Source organism: Vollenhovia emeryi, unplaced genomic scaffold, assembly GCF_000949405.1.
Source record: "Vollenhovia emeryi isolate VEMERY1.0 unplaced genomic scaffold, V.emery_V1.0 DF939140.1, whole genome shotgun sequence".
NCBI classification, from domain to species: domain Eukaryota; kingdom Metazoa; phylum Arthropoda; class Insecta; order Hymenoptera; family Formicidae; genus Vollenhovia; species Vollenhovia emeryi.
The window spans coordinates 435,946-442,314 of record NW_011967226.1 but is presented as its reverse complement, the minus strand read 5'-3'; positions in this window follow the sequence as shown (position 1 = coordinate 442,314).

Sequence of the window (6,369 nt, the reverse complement as noted above, 5' to 3'; positions counted from 1 at the left end):
GGATCGGCTTGGCCCCTCCGACGCCTGGAACGGGAAAAAGCCAGCCGCCGTCGATTCTTGAGAAGATGACGACGTGGACAATTGTCGTCCCTGCGTTGGTTCGCGCGGCGTCAACACGTCGCTGCTACGTTTCTCCGCCGATTACCGAGAAACGCGAAATGCGAGCGCGTGGCATTTTAACGCCGTCGCCCTCGCCGGCCTGAGATCTTTTTTTCCCCCTCGAGCGGGTCTCGCCATTAAACGTCTCCGAATATTAAGGACACGGTCCCGAGTCAGTCCTTCGGGGTCTCTTCGCAAGAAACCGCGCCATAATGCGAAGCAGAAGAGCCGCGCGGCTCTCGCTCTCGACGGTCGAAGGGTTCTCTCTTTTTATTTCTTCGATTAACGATTAATGTCGATGGAATTTTCGATTATAGACACGCGACTCTAAGTGATACGAAAGTCCCCCAAAAAACGTATGACAATGTCTAAAAGCGTTAAAAATTTTAGATCTCTTTTTAGATGTCTTTGCGACCTGTTTTTTTTTTAACAATGTCTGAGGACACATCTATTTATAAGAATGAAAATGTGACAAGAGATTCGAACTATATTTTCTTCCGTGTAACATTAAAAATTGAAATTCGTATGGCTCAAATGTGGTAAATACCCGCCCGCCTAGTAAGAGGGAGGTCCAGGTTTAAATCCTGGCTGAGGTAATATTTTTCGCAATAAATTTAATAATATGAAACATTTAGACATTAACACCCCGTCACGACTCTTGGTCCTTTATTCCTTTAAATTTGTGTTTATCACATTTGAGCCATACGAATTTTAATTTGCGCGGACGCAACATGCGTTTCTTACTTTCATTTAATTATTTGGTCGGGTGGGAGGGTAATAATGGGGATACATTGTGTGGAGGGTTGTTGTACTGTGTTTTAAGACTGACTATTTAAGTCGGCGCGCAGTTCTCGTTTACGAATATTGTCACGATAGGTGGCATTCGAGAATCAACATTAGACTGTTTATTGCGATGAATATTTCCATACGCCTCGGTGGTCGAATCGGCTGAGACGCCTTAGTAAGAGGAAGGTCCAGATTCAAACACTGGCCGAGGTAATATTTTTCGCAATAAATTTAATAATATGAAACATTTAGACATTAACACCCCGTCACGGCTCTTAGTCCTTTATTCCTTTAAAATTGAAAATTGAATTCGAATTGCAAGCCAGATACATCTTTTCAGCTCACGGGTAATTTCGCAAACGTCAATCTTAATCTAAGTTTAACTGATTCTTTGCCTCCTTCTAAAGCCAGTTTCGGGAAAGAGGCGGAGAGTAGGTTAAACTAAGATTAAAGCGTACCGACGGCAGTGAAACCAACCCGTAAGCGTTATAATTCCAAGTTTACCTGTAATCTACCGGGTGATCGACCAACGTTTTATAGTACGAACGGTGCCAAAACGCCCGTAGGAAAATTGGTCCTCTGCACAGAGAGATTCACTTTTGAAATTTACAAATATTGTGTTTTTTTATATACAAAACCTTGTCTGTGAATGGACAAATTCCGGGAGATAAAAATGCAAACATTCCGGGAATGGAATACGTGCTTTTGTGAATTTATCAAATTTTGTGAATTTATCAAATTTGTGCCATGATATCAAGTGAAAGATCTCAACTTCTACTACTATTATTTATTTGTTCCTTTGCTACAAGTTTGTTGTTTCATCTTGCGCATGAAACGTAATATGCTTTAAATGTGTTGGAACATTTTCGGGAGAAATGCTGGTTTATTCGTCGGATTCTCTTTAAACGAACGCGTCCCCCGATAACAATAGATCTCACAGAGATGAGCTCGCGTGCGTTATTTAATTTTAATTGTCGTGTCGCACGTGTACCTACAAGCAAATATCGATTTTTCGCTTCGAGTTTTTAATTTATTTTTTATATCGTCCGCTATTCCCTAGACTTCCTTTTGTTTTAATACGTTTACAGGCGCAGACTGTAAAGTGACATACGTCGTTATGTTATTTTTTTACTCACTTTCTTAACACGGGTATAAAAATGGGTAGTAATTTTCATATTTGTTTCCGAATCGAAATCACGGACGTCGTTTGTAGTCGAGACTTCATTTGCATCTGATATCATTGTCACGTTAACGAACGGTATTCTTTGGATGATGTTGCTCTCAGTCGAGAGATCATAAGGATGAGAAGCACGACGGCGAGAAATCACATAATTTCTTTTTCATTTTATAAATTTTCGAAAGAAAAATGTGACTTATAGTCGCCAGTAATGATTAAAAATAAAAACAGTTAGCTTATTGTCGGTATTCTTTGGATGATGTTGCTCTCAGTCGAGAGATCATAAGGATGAGAAGCACGACGGTGAGAAATCACATAATTTCTTTTTCATCTTATAAATTTTCGAAAGAAAAATGTGACTTATAGTCGCCAGTAATGATTAAAAATAAAAACAGTTAGCTTATTGTCAACCCAACTGGCAAATTTTATTGAATTTGTTACGTTTCGATCATACTTCAGGTTCTTTTCCAGTAACAATACAAATAAGAAAACAAGGAAAAATTCATAGACTAGTAAGTCATCGTTATCCGCAAGATAGAGTCAAAAGATAAAAGTAAGTTCAAATCGAACCTCAATAATATTCGGATATGCGCTTATTTTTATCTTTTGACTCTTACGGATGACGATGACTTACTAGTCTGTGAATTTTTCATTGTTTTCTTATTCGTATTGTCACTTGAAAAGGACCTGAAGTAAGGTCGAAACACGGGAAAATTCTTTTAAAAATCGACCAAACTGGCACAAAAAGTGATATATATTTAAGTCACAAGTTTCGACCTCTTTATAGATTTTTACGAAGTTTCGGTAACAAATGTAGTTTTCTGCGTCGGACGAGGAAGATGAGTTGTTGGTTCGCTGTACAAGTCTTCTCCCTAGTGTGGATCCACATTTTCATTAATGTAGTCGTTTCTATGCCAGTTTTATGCCAGTTAGGTTCATTTTTAACAGAATTTCCTGGGGTTTAATTACCACTGGCGGCAATAAGCCTCACTCAATAAGGTCGAAGCGTTGTAACGAACTCAATCAAATTTGCCAGTTGGATTGACAATAAGCTCAGCGTTTTAATTTTTATAAATTTTCCCATTGGATTGTAATTCACTGTACTCAGGTGAAATTAGTCGGGGCGGTTTGTCAGGGCAAAATGTTACAAATGTCGCCTACGAAATATATTCGAACATTATTCCCCCTTATTGAGATTAGGGGTGCGTTTTATTGTATTAAAATTTCCATTTGAAACTTTCGTATAAAAGTTACACGCGTAGGAAAATATATGAGAGGCAATGAAATTTCGAATTCTTCTCGCCTCGAGAGGATAGGCCGAGATAAAAGTTCTTATTGCGATGCCATTACAGGAAAATAAGGCTCGACCAACCACTAATGTTTTTCGCACACAGCGCCGTTTTAAGGGTCTATTACGGCGCAAGAACTCTCATTAACTTCTCAGGAGTGCTATAAAACCATCTAATGCGTACAGATAATGGCGATTCTTTCGTCAGGCGCATCGCCACATAATCAACTAAGAATTTACGTTATTAAGCGTGAAAGAAAAGATATTTCCGTTCATTTCCTCTTTTTTTTTCTTTTACACGCTTTTCACGCCAAAGGCCATTTGCGGATAACGATTATTCATTCCGTTAATAACGTTAAGCTGCTTTTACTCGCGTGGGATGCAAATCGCCATCCAGCTTTTGAGGCGTTTATAAATCGCATAAAATTCAATGAATCGACGTGTATCGTTGCGCGTGCCGCAAGTCGCACGCGCTTAACTGAAAGAATCGCTCGAGCCCGGATCATTTAGCACCGATCCAATGTTTGCGGAAACGGCCCGCGGTTAATTCGATGATCGCAATTCGAGTATCGAGAAGGCGGGCTTCTCCCTTTTTCCAAAAATCGGACATCGATGCCTCGCCGGCAGTTGTAATCAATATACCGCGCAAATTATCATCGATCACTTGAAATCGTATAGTCGAGTCTCGAACTGACGGATATACCGAAATAATCCGAGCTATACGCGCGAGTTTGATAATGCCGGCGATATATATCTCCCGCGGAGAGATCGCGTACTCCCTGGGCGAGCTGAATCTGCCGGCGCAAGATACGCCGGCGTTTTATACACCCGCATTAAGCCGCGAGTACGGGAGCTCGGGTTCATCGGGGATCGGTTTTCATACGCGTTTCCGACTTTGAATGCGAGCTCAATAATTGATACCAACGCGGTGGCAGCGCCGGCGGTGGCGGCCAGTCAATCGACGCTGACTGCTGCCTTTTATTCGCGGCGGCCTTGGATTACATAAGTCACGCAGGATACCCTCCCGCGATGCGAGGCCGAGTGCACGTGAATGCAAATGTCCCATTGTCTCGGAACGGGGTCGCGATGTAATCGTGAAAACGGCGTTTGACGGCGTCACCTCGCCCTGGCGAGCGTCGCACCCCTTCGGCGCCCTTGCGCGCGGTGAAAATCCGTTTGACCAATTTTCCGGAATTTGTCGCGACCTGGAACGTGACGAAAAATCGGAAAATTAGCACTCGTCACAAGGAACCCTTCCGCGCGACGTAATACGCGCTTAGACTTTGATACGTCAAAGACCAACGACTGACGGTTGACTGATGAAAGGATTAACGTGAAGTGTACTAGATGCAGTAATTGTTCGGATAATAATTAGACGGTTGAGTGTTTCGGACGAGAGAAAAAGAGGACGTATGCATTACCCCATCCGAGCTGTGCGCCGCGGCAAGAACGTATCTCCTGCTAACGATGGCCCCACCGCAAAAATGGTTTTCAATAATTGAGCGCTTCAATAATACCTGATAAGAGGATACCGGCCGTCCGGAGCACCGGCGCTCCGCAAATCGCCGACGATTCGCGTTGTCTGGCAAACCTACCGAAATTGAAAATATTTTTACTTTTCAACGTAACGCGAAAAAATGCTCAAAGTATCAATTCCAAATTGACTACACATACAATATGTTATGTATAAACCCTCGTTTTTTGGTGTATTAAGTTTCGTTGCTTACTTTAATAGTTATGTTTCGCGTAATAATATAGATTACGTTTTGAAATACGAAATAGGTCACGAGCGAGTCCATGTTATAACATGAAATGTGTATTTTAACAAAATTTTTTTTAAGTACGGGCTAAGATCGCCACGTCGTTTTATAAAATGCGCGGTAAATGCTGGACGGATACACGTCGTCCAGGATTGACGTTTTCACGTTGTGTTGTTTAACTTTAACATATGGAAAGCTGTGACAGTCGCCGACGATCGACAGTATCGCACTACTGCATCTCATTGATTTCAGGTAAAATATAACCGGTTGTCAATAAAGAGTCGATTAAACGACTAGATTTGTTAAAAATTGCACTCATACCTGGTGCATAATTGCTCTGGGAAAAAAAGGTACAGTTAGCAACCCATTTTGGGGCCCACAATTAGTAATCCAATTATTTGGATCGTTCGTATTTCTACTCTGGGCAAAATTTTGATAAGTTTTTCTTTGTAGTAAAGCAACTTAACATTTCGGTTAGTGCCTCTTAAGTGAAAACGATCTTTGCGTTACTGAATATCGACAGAACTAATTGAGAGAATTGATTAGTATTACTCTAATATCTTGGATATGGATGGAACAGCTAATTGCGATTTTTAGTTACGCGGGGTGAAATTCGTAAAAGATTGGAGCTACGAACAATCCAAATAATTCAATTACTATTTGCGGGCCTCAAAATGGGTTGCTAACTGTCCTTTTTTCCCCCAGAGTGGACGTGCAATTTTTCACCTCTCGCAAAGTTCCGCGAAACTCGCAAAGTGACGACGAGTTGGAATTTTGTCAACGTATAATTTTGTTCTCGCTTGCGTATAATTCTTCTGTTTTAGAATAATCAAATTAAATTCGAAAAAAGGGATTTTGAAACGGATAGTGATACAAATTTGCTGCGTACGTTAATTGTTGAACGGAAGTTAAGTATCCCGCCGAGGAAGATTTGACAACGCTCGGCGACTTGTACGCTGTCGAAAAATTTTTTACATCTGCCGCGGGATATATTCGAGATCGCATATAAATAGATACGTTTACGTTCCATTATCCCATCATCTCTATTTCATGATAAAACAACACCGTGTCGATATAAAAGCGACCTGCGTTTCTCGTGCGCGTTCACGAGGATCGATCGCGGCGACCGCGAATGACACGTGAGCGGGCAGAGGGACACGCGGAAATTATCGATACTTCGATCGATCAACAGGATTGTCATGGCAAACGCGACTGAATTAGATTCTAAACGCCTAACCGAAGTGGATAGCCGTTTATAA